The 13,101-nt window shown below is 34.3% G+C and overlaps 1 pseudogene; it reads left to right on the top strand.

Moving 5' to 3' along the window:
* The first annotated feature begins 980 nt into the window (after positions 1–980).
* Positions 981–4,375, top strand: LOC148191346 (uncharacterized; annotated as a pseudogene).
* Positions 4,376–13,101: the final 8,726 nt, after the last annotated feature.

Consider the following 13,101-nt stretch of genomic DNA (forward strand, 5'->3'; position numbering starts at 1 on the left):
ACACCGTTTAAGTGTTTTTTTTTAAATATTATATTTAATTAATTTATAAATTACTTAAATATTTTATTTTTTGATAATATATTACGAAAATTATTCTTATTTTATTTTATTAAAAAATTATTATTAATTCAATTAAATTATAATATTTTTTAATTAATTATATTCAATGTGCCACATCCGTTAATAGATGTAGCCACATTCGTTTAAGTGTTTTTTTTAATATTTATTTTAATTAATTTATAAAGGTATAATACCTCTTTTTGTCCCTCTTTATAAGGGAAATGTTCAATTTCGTCCTACCTTTTTTAAAAAGTTCAATGTGATCCCAAGTTGTGAAAAAAGTGTCCAATTAAATCCTTTTTGGTCACAACGCTAAATATTTAACGATCCAGTTGACAACGTGGACTGATGTGTGTAACGTGGCTGTTTACCTTCATAATGTGGCAGTGACAGTGTTTTTCATTAAATTTCACGTGGCAGTGGCAGTGATTAAAAAATTCTGAGTTAGGGTTTGGGTATTCGAAATCGCGATTTGGGGATAAGCATTTTGGAGGACCTGGAAATCCAAATTGGGTGATCTTGAAGGTGAAATCTGCAGAGCAAATCCAATTCTACAAATCAAATCAGGTTAGAGTTTACATTTGATAATTTGAAGTGTTTGAGGTTTTTCGATATGTTTTCATTGTTGTCGCGTTTCAGGGGGTTTAACTATGGGTGAAATTGTTTTGTATGAAAAGTTGTCTTCTTTTGATGCATGATAGTGGTCCCATAGGTCATACTTTAACTGAAATTAGTGGTCCCCCATTTGCATTTGCAGGGTTCGGGTAGGGATGTCTGATGACATGTTTCGGGTAGTGGTCCACCATGGTGGGACCTTGATCAAAGAAGTCCCCTTTAATTATATAGGCGGGGAGATAGTTAATTGGGACGTAGACCCCGATAAATGGTGTTATTTTGGAGTATTAGGTTCACTTAACCATATGGGTTACATGCAAGTAGAAGAATTATATTACAGTGTCCAAGATGTTCTACATAAGGTTGATGATGATAAAGGAGCTGTGAACATGATGAATGTGGCTAAGTATTTGGGGAAAGTGAAGCTGTATGTTGTGCATGGGGTGGACGAAGCAACTATCTTAGTAAATGATGAGAATGAGATTCTTTTGCTATGTGAAGGTCATGGAGAGAGTGGTGAGGGTAGTGGCGTGGGAGGAGCAGCACATGTTGAGGGTGGTGAAGAAGGAATTACAAACATAGTGAAGAAGGAATTACAAACGTAGTGAAGGGTGCAGTGGAGGTTGAGAATGGCTATGCAGTGGATGTTGACAATGAGGATGCACGGGATGTTGAGAATGACGATGCATTGGAGGTTCAAAATGAGGACTTACTGGATGTTGACAATGAGGATTGGTTGGATGTTGAGCATGACGATGCATTGGAGGTTGAGAAGGAGGATTCAGTGGATAATGAGGATGTTGAGCATGAGGATGAAGAAGATGATGAGGTTGCACTAGAGGTTGAGAATGAGGATGAAGTTGAAGATGTAAGTGAAGAAGCATTAGAAGTGGATAATGAGGCTGAAATTGAGGTCGAAAGTGAACAAGTAGTTGATGTGGAAATTCAGGATGGAGGGGAGGTTGATAGTGAAGTGGAAGTGGAAGTGGAAGTGAACAGTGATGATGAAGCAGGAATGGATGATTTGAGTGGTGATGAATACGTGGATGATGAAGACAGTGAAAAAGAAACCCAACAATGTAGGGGTTTGTCAGATGATGATTGGGAGTCTGATAAGCTTTTAACTCCTGAAAATAGTTCAAGTGAGGAGGATGACAATGATGATACAATATATGTAGGTCCTTTCTCAAAATATGCAAAGCAGAAGTCCATGGCAGATTACAAGTGGGAAGTGAGCACTATTTTTACTGACAAGGAAGAGTTTAAGGATGCTATTAAAAGGTATGTTGTTCATGCTGGGAGGGATCTAAAATTTATAAAAAATGATAACCGTAGGGTGAGGGTGACATGCATGGGTGGCCAAGGTAAGTGCCCATGGCTAGCTTATTGTCGTTATTTGCCGTCACGAAAAATTGTGCAATTGAGGAAGATAATTGATACTCATAGTTGTAGTAGGCAACTTAATATTAAGCTGATGAATGCTATGTGGTTAAGTCAGGAAATAGATAGATCTTTAGTTGAGAATCCTAGTTTAAAGGTTAATGATATTCATACTAAAGCATAAAGAAAATGGAATACAAATGTTTCAATATCCAAGGCAAGAAGGGCAAAGTTAATTGCCACAAGACAGGTTGAAGGAGATTTCATAGAACAATATAAAAGGGTGTACGACTATGGACATGAGCTGTTGAGGTGTAATCCAGAATCAATAGTGCAGATTAAAGTTGACTCTCATAATGGTGACCCAATCTTTCAAAGAATATATGTTTGTCTCAAAGCTTGTAAAGATAGTTTCATAAGTTGTAGGCCCATTATATGTTTAGACGGATGTTTTTTGAAACGTGTTTACAAGGGGGAGCTGCTGACTGCGGTTGGTAGGGACCCAAACGATCAAATGCTACCCCTTGCCTATGCAGTAGTAGAAGTGGAGAACAAAGACAGCTGGACATGGTTTTTGCAATTGTTAATTGAAGACCTCGGGGGCAGTGAAGTATGCGGAGGGTGCACATGGATGTCAGACCAGCAGAAGGTATAATGTGCAGCTTATTTTCATTTTTAGTTAATGCTTTTGTATAGGATATGATTTTATTACTAAATTTAATTGTGCAGGGGTTAATTGTATTCACTATCATGTACTTTTGTGACAAACATGTACTGCCTTTATTTAATGAATCAAAGTGGTTTCATCATGTTTTGGTCAAAGCTTGTACTTAGATTTGTAATATGTGCCATTAGTCATTATCATATGCATTATTGGGTTGACCTATTTCAATATTTTTAAACCAAATGGGGGACTGATTCGAATAATCTCCACTGAATTTAACTTCATCTATTGAATTTTTAAACCAAATAGGGGACTGATTCCAACATTTTGTACATTGCATTGCATAACTGATGTTACACCAACCAAAACACCTTCGCATTGTCAACGTACTTTTTTCAAGCATCCAAATACATAACAGGTATTAAGCCAACTTATAACAAACACCCAAATTCACGATCTAACTAAATCAACCTAAACACAACTTGAAAATTACAAGGTCAACCACAATACACACACACATAGCTACAACTAACAACTTCATCCTTTTCTGCAAATCCTTCACTGCATTTTCCAGCTCACTTATTCTCTTCAGAATTGTGCAATCTTTTTCATCCACGTTGTCTTCACAACACCACTTGAAAAAGTTACAACAGCTCCCAATTGAAGATCCATCCTGTTATTCACCATGTTAGGGAATCTATGAACAAATGCATCAAATCAACTCAAGAAAACATTAACTGAGAAGGGTATACTTCAAACCTTGTAATGAGGACAACCACACAAATTTCTCCCAGCATTCTTCGTACTTCAAACCTTGTAATGAGGACAACCACACAAGTAGGGATTAACCCACCTCCCCTACAAGCACCACCATGGGACGAACGAGAAGATCCTTTGGCCCAACTTTTCGAAAACGAAGAACACCCTTGGGAACCCATTCCTTGGTCTCCCCAAACACTTCCCAATCCTCAAAGACCAATTCGAAGGAAACCAAACCCTAAGCCTTTATTTAATGAAAATCACTACCCACTGCCACGTGAAATTTAATGAAAAACACTTTCACTACCACGTTATGAAGGTAAACAACCACATTGCACACATCAGTCCACGTTGTCAGCTGGATCGTTAAATATTTAACGCCGTGACCAAAAAGGATTTAATTGGACACTTTTTTCACAACTTGGGACCACATTGAACTTTTTAAAAAAGGTAGGACAAAATTGAACATTTCCCTTATAAAGAGGGACAAAAAGAGGTATTAAGCCTTTATTGTATTAATAATAAGGCTTAATACATCTTTTGGTCCCTCAAAAGCGGGGGATTGTTCAAATTCGTCCTACCTTTTTAAAAAAGTTAAAAAGGTCCCAACATGTGAAAAAAATGTTCAAGTTAATCCTTTTTGGTTACGGCGTCAAATTTCTAACGGTGCAACTGCCACTCTGGACAAAACATAATGACGTGTCTAGTTTATGTCATTGTGTGGCAGTGTGAGGTTAAATGATGTGTAAAATTTAAATTTTAAAAAAAAAGGGTAGGTGTTGCTTGCTCTGCGTTGAAGAAGATGCAGATGTTGATGGCATGATGAAGACTGACGATGAAGGGTTTGCTTGTAGGTTCGAAAAGTTTGATGTGCTGATGGCAAATCTTGGTTGGTGATTTTCGTGAGAGGGTTTGACGTTTTTATTCGTGATGAACTCGCGATTAGGGTTCCTAATTTGGGATTTTCTGTCATGCGATTAGTGGTAGGCTTAAAACTTAGAGTGATATAGCAAGAATAAAAAAAATACGAGGGTGTTGAATGTGTTCAGTAAATTACAAATTTACAACTGTTATAGGTTTTACTTATGGTAGTGGAAAGTTATATTTTTGTGGTCCTGTGCTGTTAGATATTTCCATTTGCATATGGAATATAGTAATTTAAGCCCCTATTATCAATGAACTATGTGATTTTGCAAATTTTCAATTTTGGATTCAGATATCACTATGGTGAACTACACAAGTTTGTTTTGCTTTTTAACTTTGCACATCAATTTTAACAGCTTAAATGATTCCACCAGTTCAACTGGAAATAAAATAATTGCACCTAATGGTTCAACTGGAAATAAAATAATTACACGCATAAAATAATGAAAGTGACAATAGCCTTCAACCAGTTTATCAGTGGCCTAACTGAGAGGATGCCAAGGTAAGACTGATTTTTGTATGGATTGAATTTTCATATGCTATGAAAATAAATATTGTATTGGTATGGATGAAAATGTAGGGTAAGATTTGGTTATGCCCTAATTGTGAGTTCATCGCGAATAAAAATCGTCCAACCCTCTCGTGAAAATCCCCAACCAAGATTCGCCATCAGCACATCAAACTCTTTGAACCTACAAGCAAACCCTTCATCGCCATTCTTCATCACGTCATCAACATCTGCATCTTCTTCAACGTAGAGCAAAGCAGCCCTACCTCTGTCAAAATATTTTTTTTAAAATTTAAATTATACACATCATTTAACATCACACTGCCATGCAATGACATAAACTAGACACATCATTATGTTTTGTCTAGGTGGTAACTGCACCGTTAAAAATTTGACGCCGTAACCAAAAAGGATTAACTTGAACAGTTTTTTCACAAGTTGGGACCCTTTTTAACTTTTTAAAAAAGGTAGAACGAATTTGAACATTCCCTCTCTTTCGAGGGACCAAAAGAGGTATTAAGCCTACAATAAATTAATAAACTAAAAACTAAAAAGAATATTAAGCTTTAACGGATGTGGGCACATTCGATGTGGCATATCTGTTGAAGAATTTTTTTTCAACGGATGTCGACATCCATTGAAGAAAAGAATTATGGATATAGGATTTTTTAAAATATAAAGGTTAGTTTTGGAATTTTAAGAAAATGTGGTGGTGCAGGGAGCAATCTGGAGTGGTGTAGGAAGTAACCCTCTTAAACTACCTAACTATTTTTAGACAATTTAAGCGTATTTATTTACAAAAGGCCCTAGTAATTACAAAAGGCCGCAGTAATTATAAAATATGCTTGTGATCTGATTTCTAGTCAATCCAATCACTTAGATTCTGGTTATAAAAGTCCCTTCTTATTTGAACAATACAATAGGCTTGGTACAAACGATAACCTATTAAAACATGGTCTGTCTATTGTTTCCCGATGCTATCATTCTATTTAACAAATGTTTTTATTTAAAGCAAGGTTTAATACCCAATTTTGTCCCCAGTTTGGTTCGGAAATCTCAATTTAGTCCCTTTTTAGAAAAGTAAGTGTAATGGATCCTTACTTGGAAATTTGTGAGTCAAGTTAGTCCCTTCCGTTAAATATAAGCAAACAGAGTTAATGGGTTGATTATGTGGCAGTAGTCAGTGGTTAGGTGTCAAAACGCAATTATGTGCGTGCTTACGTGGTGTTAGGGAAGCTGTTACAAAAATTGTGTTTTATTAGAAATTGGGTTTATTTAATTGGGGATAAATTGGCAGCAGTTAGGATTTTTAATTAATTTTGTGCAATTGAATAGAAACAAAGTTAGGGCAGCTGGAGTTCTTCACGTAGATTGCCAACACGGAACAGTTGTGGGTGTTCTTCTTGTTGATGGTCTTCTGATTTGTGTTGTTATTTACGGGTTGTGCTTAAGTCAGTGGTTGTTGGTGGTTCGTGGTTGGCGAGTTGTTCTTCCTTCTTTCGCAATTGCTTGCCTTAGTGGTTCGTGTTTTGTGGTTGTCTCGCTTTGGGCTTCGCAATGTCTTCGAATCACTGTTGTTCATCTTGCTCATGGGGAGCTCTCGTGGTGGTTCATCTAGAGGATTCGTTGGAAGCCAAATATGCCATTGTGGGGAGGCTGCTGTGTTGAGAGTGGCAAAAATAGTTAAGAACGAGGGGAAACAATTATGGGGCTGCCCTAATTACAAGGTTTGTAGTTTAATGTTTGTGATAAATTATTTTTGTTTATTAATGAAATTTTTGTGGTTGGATACTTTGAACATCGAACAAGAAATGAAGAACTTCAAGGATGCAATTTCTTTAAATGGCTTAGTGAAGATTATGTAGATGATGCTGCTAGTACTATTGGTAGGCAAAGGAGGAAGATTAATAGCCTGGAGAAATGTGTTAGGGATTATCAGAAAAGGGATAAGATGTTAATATCAATGATATGTTTTTTGGGATTCATTAACATCATTGTTGTATGTATTTTGTTTAAAAGTCCATGATGTGTTCTATTAGACAGTTTATGTGAAGAGCACTTTGGGCAAATTGTAATATGATGTTTTGAAATGAACGTGAAATTTGAATTCAAGCATATGAAATTATGGTTTCAATTTCAATTTTGTGTGATATATACAACATAAAATGAGGAAGTGGTGTGTAACTGACAATAAAATGAGGAAGTGGCTTCTGTAATCCAAAAAGAGAGTTTTGTATAATAAGTGACTTTTTAGACAAGAAGAAGTATATGTGCCTTCTTTTAATCCAAAAAGAGAGTTCTGTAACAGAGGTATTAGACACTGTCAGTGTTTGTAATATAATTGAAGAACAAATCCACTGTCAGTGTTTGTAATATACAGGACTCTGTTGAAGTTGATATCATAATGAAAAAAGAAGCTGTGATGACAATATAATCAAAAATTGGACTTGTGAAATGCACATCCAAAAGAGAATTTGTCATTGAAATTCAGATTATAATCATCCAAACATCATTCATAATTACATGATAATGAAAAGAAAATCTGTCATGAGATTACAAAGTGGACTTCAAATGCACGTATGACAGTTTACAAAATACATGTCAAGGTTTACAAAATAGCCCTCACTTAAGCTAAACATACTTAACCTAAACATAAAGTCAATCCTAAATCACTTTTAAACTTGTGTTGTAGATGGCTGAGTTTATTCTAATACGCATTGAGTAAGTTGACTTGGTCCAGTAGTTGGCTGACTTTGTTCAGCTTGGGTTTGCGGTTGTTGAGTTGATTGATATTGGGTTTGGTTTGCTGGAGGAGCTTGTGGACAACTATTTCTTTTATGACCAAGCTGTCTGCATATGGAACATTTCTTACGAGTTCCATTTTGCTTCAGTTGTGTGTCATCCTTCTTTAGCTCCCAAGCCTCTAGCCTTCTCTTCTTTTTTGGTCTACCAGGCAACACCGTTTTAGTTGGAGGCAAAACATCAGGCTGAGAAGTCTTTTCCCATAGTTGAGGACCATTGACAGGGTATATGATTGGAATGTATGTTTCTTGGTAGGTTGACTTTGTAAACCAATGTGGGACGTACTCTTCTCCATTGATGTTGATAAATGTCATGGCAGCTAGTGCATGACAGCATGGGATGGCTGTTAAAGTCCACTTTCTGCAATTGCATTCCAGTTTATCTATGTCAACCACATACTTGTCACTCATCATTGAAATGTGTCTGACCTCAAAAATTTTTTGTCCTGACCAACTGCAATGATTAAAAGACAAATAAGTATTTATAGTACAAAATTGAATACATAAAGAAGTCCATATGGTAATGTAGTGATGTCAACATACCTAGGTATCCAGTATTTAGTCAAGTGCAATTCCTTGTCAAATCTTTTTTTAATCGTTGGACAAAGACTACCTTCATATGTAGTTATTTTGTTTCTATTTGTTGCCCATCTCTTCATGAGGTACAAACGAATGTCTTCCATCATTGTGATGATGGGCTTACCTCTTGCATGTAATATTACACTATTAAATGCTTCAAACATATTATTCACTAAGGTGTCACAAATAGCATTACTTGTAAACCTTGACCGTGACCAAAATCTATTTACACAAATAAGAAGTGAAAAATATCAGCTACGAAAACAAAGAAAAGTAAATAGGAACAATGAATTTTAAAGGCATCTGGATTGACATACCTTGGTGGAATGGCTAGTAAGTATTTAAAGGCATCTTGATTCACCTCTTTAACTTCTCTCATCACTACTTCTGATTCAGGTTCTACCTCAGGTTGTACATCGATCACTGCCTCTGTCTCAACTTCTACCATAGCCTCTACATCAGCCACTACATCAACCTCAACTTCTATCATTTCTGGCTCAACTTCTGATTCAGGTTCTACCTCAGGTGCTACTGTATGAACCTCTGCTTCACCCACTGCCTTAACATCTGCTTCACCAACCTCTATCTCAACTTGCTTTTCAACACACTCTCTCTCAACTTGTCCTTCACCACTAGGTCTATCAACTTGCTTTTCAGCACTCTCTCTCAACTTGTCCTTCACCACTAGGTCTATCAATTTCGGGTTCACAAAAGTATTCCAACTGTAGAAGATACTGAGGTTCACACACCTTATGTATAACATAAAGGTGAGCTTCACCATTCAACATAACAATATTGATCAGATGACAAGCACCCTTGTCATCTAATAAAGGTTCCAAACAATCTTCTAATACAGGACCACGACCCAATGAATACCATAAGTCCTTTACATTCCTATAACCCATCTCCTTTAGAATGCTTAATATTTCAAAATAACTCCATCGATCAAGGTCTATTTTTAAAGTTGTGGTTTCACCATAGTGATATCCAAATGTCCCATTATTCTCAAATTTCCCTCCATGGTGAAACACGACTTCAATGTCTGAGTTGGCCATATTATCTAATATAAAAATTGTTCACAGTTAGTCTATGCTTAACTCTTAACCAAAATGATATCTAAGTCAAACAAAGCAAAACCACATTTACCACAATAAACAAAGCAAATGGCACAACACAGTACCACACACTATCAGGGGGGACCACAACCACAATGTCGCAACAGAAACAAAGCAAATGCACTGACAATGGGGGACACAAGACAAACAAACCATACAAAAATCAAAACTTATGGGGGGACCACACCGAAAGCAACCAAACACAAAACAAAATCTACCATAAACGCACCTTTGAATGTCGTTTTTCGTTATTTACCCCATCAACACGATCTCCACGAATGCTCGTCCACTGACAAATGCTTTGTCTTAACGTTAATGGTTCTCGCGATCACTGCCTTTATCTTCTTTCGCACAAACCAAAATGCCCTAATCTACCACAAATCACCCATAAATCAATTTATCCCCAATTTCTAATAAAACCCAATTTTAAAATCAGTTGCCCTAACTCCATGTAAGCACGCACACAATTGCGTTTTGACACCTAACCATTGACTACTGCCACATCATCAACCTATTAACTCCGTTTGCTTATATTTAACGGAAGGGACTAACTTGACTCACAAATTACCAAGTAAGGATCCATTACACTTACTTTTCTAAAAAGGGACTAAATTGAGATTTCCGAACCAAACTGGGGACAAAATTGAGTATTAAACCTTAAAGCAAAGGCAAGTGAACACTGCTTATACAAAGCTTGACAAATTTAAAGTTCCATAAGTTCTTAGTATTTTTAGATCACATACATATCAATTAAATGGGTTAAGAATGTTGTTTTGATAGAAGAACTCCTTCAAATAGTATTTGAGAAAATATCACTTTGTACGTAACATATAATTTTGTACAAAAATAATAGAATATAAAAGTATGTGATTAAGAATAATTATTTTGTTAGATAATTCTTTCATAAATTAAACAAATTTAATATAAAGAAAGAATACTTAAGACAAAATGCTAGAGTAATCCAACAATTTGGATAAAAAAAAAATACTAGTACATATAAATACAAAGCAAAATAAGCCAACACAGATTCATAAATATATTGCAACTGGAATAAACAAATAATATTGTTTTAAATTAAATTCATTTCACGATTAAGTTAATTTGTTTCTTTATTATTTTTTATGTTGTACTTTACATAATACAAGTAACAGAAAAATAAATAAGATTTCCCAAATATCTAATATAAATAGTTCAATAATCTCAACAATAATAGTTGGTCAATTTCATCAGATCGATCGCATAGTGAATGTCAAATGTTTTTATTGAAAAATAATATGAATCATCCAAGATGACATGGAAAGATTGATCATGGATCGAATAAGAGGAAGAGTCATTAGTAGCATATTGTTCTTACGAAAAAGACCGTGTGTCCTTTTGAGATTGAATAAGAGGAAGAGTCATCTGTAGAACATTTTTCTATGTTTAAGTTAGTAAGAGTACAAAATATATGAATATATAAAATGAGTACGTATGAGAGAAATTGAGCCTATACTTTGAGAATGCATTATATATTTACAAGCAAAGGTGAACAAAAAATGTAAAGGTGGTAATGGATTGCGAAATAAAGTTAAATGGAAGAATATCCACTATTTGATTTATTATTTCCATATGTTCATCAATTATCAGATTTAGTAAAATTTGTGATATTATTCTCATAATTATATTTAGGCTCAAATCTCTTTTTTTATTAAATCCAAATTTTTGTTAAAACCAATCAATTAGACTCTTTCCCTTAGATTCACCTTAATAATGCCTTTGTACATGCCACACATGTCAGTTTGTAGTATTTTCTATATATATTTTTTATTTTTTTGCCATGTGTCAAGTAATTGCAGTATCACATGGTAGTGACAGTGTCACATGTAGTGTCGATGTCACGTATCAGTGTTAGTGTCACGTATTTGTATCACTGTTATATATCAGTGTCAATGAAGGCCACATGATAATGTCTTGTATTCAATTCAGTATTTACTATTAAACTTAATTACTACTTTGGTCTAGTTTTATAGAGTGACAATATTAGTCCATTATAAAAAAAGTTACAATTCAATTCAGTCAAAATTTCAAATATGAATACAAAACATTGTCATGTGACATTGATACTAAAATCGACATTGTAACGTGATACTAACATTGTCATGTAGTGTGACAATAATATTACGCGTGACATAAGAAATTAAAAAAAATAAAAAAATAAAAAATAAAAATAAAAAATTTAAAATATTACGAACTCACACATGACATGTACAAAGACGACATTAATGGTTAAACAAGAAAATGGAACTTAATTAAAAATAAAGAAGGGACCAAACTAAGTAATTGAAACAAAATATGACCAAATTATTATAAAATAAAGGTGATAGTAGAGAGAAAGAAAGAAGAAAAAGAGAACGTAGACTAACTTTTTGTCTTATTATTAATAGGAAAAGAAATATTTATTGTTACAAAATATAACCCAAAAAGTATACAAATCAAATATTTAATATAAATATTTAAACCTTATAAAGAGTAATAAATCATATGAGTGATTGTATCAATCATATGAGCAACTGCAACAAATGAATGGACAACCATTAATTCGTAATACTCCCTCTTGGGTGTACATTAATAAGAGAATGTGTCTAGTTAAAATCTTACTAGAAAAAATCCTTTGTGATAAAATCCTAATGAAGTAAAAAAAGTACAACATTCTTTATTCTTCAACTCAATATTGTTCATCATATATTCTATTTCTCTCCCTCGGGTAAACTCACATCATTAAGATGACAAAGTCTAATCTTGTGAACCATTTTCTCAAAAGTTCTCCTTAGTAAAGACTTTGTAAATAGATCTATCACATTTTCTAATGAAAGAATCTTTTGGATCTCTACATCATCCTTTCAATTGAACAATGCACTATTATCTTCATATATGGTTATTTATTTCATTTTTCCTAAGGATAGACCACAAGTTTGTCAAACATGTTGATTATAGACCTTAACCAAACACATTCACGACTCACCCCATGTAATGCTAAATTTCTGCATGATTTGATGATGTTGTTATTATGGTTTGTTTCATAGAAGTTGTTGTGTCAACATATGAGAACAAATATCTTGTTTGTGATAAACCATTATGAAGATCTAATCAATAAGCCACACATGCATAACTTATTAGATCTGATTTTGAATCATTTGGATAAAATAAGCCCATATTCATAATACCCTTAAGGTAATGAAGTATATGTTTTATTCCAATTTAATGTCTTTTTGTAGGTGAAGAATTATATCTTGTTTACAAATTTTCAAAAAATGTTATATCAAGTGAAGTATAATTAGTAAGATACATTAATGCTATTATAACAGTAAGATATGGTACTTCTAGACCAAAAGTTTCTTCATACTTAGTAAAGACATTGAAAATAGGTATGCTATATTTTCTAATGAACGAATATGTTGGATCTCTATATCACCCTTTCAATTGAACAATGGACTATTGTCTTCATATATAGTTGTTGATTCCATTTTTCCTGAGGATAGACCACACATGTTTGTCGCACATGTTGAATTATAAACCTTAACCAAACACATTCACGACATACCTTATGTAATGCTAAAATTCTGCATGATTTGACGCTGTTGTTGTTATGGTTTATTTCACAGACCGCCATGAAATTGTTGTGCCAACACATGTGAACAAATATCATGTTTGTGATCA

Source organism: Vigna umbellata, chromosome 11, assembly GCF_029865625.1.
Source record: "Vigna umbellata cultivar VRB3 chromosome 11, Vumbellata_1.0, whole genome shotgun sequence".
In the NCBI taxonomy this organism is placed as follows: Eukaryota; Viridiplantae; Streptophyta; class Magnoliopsida; order Fabales; family Fabaceae; genus Vigna; species Vigna umbellata.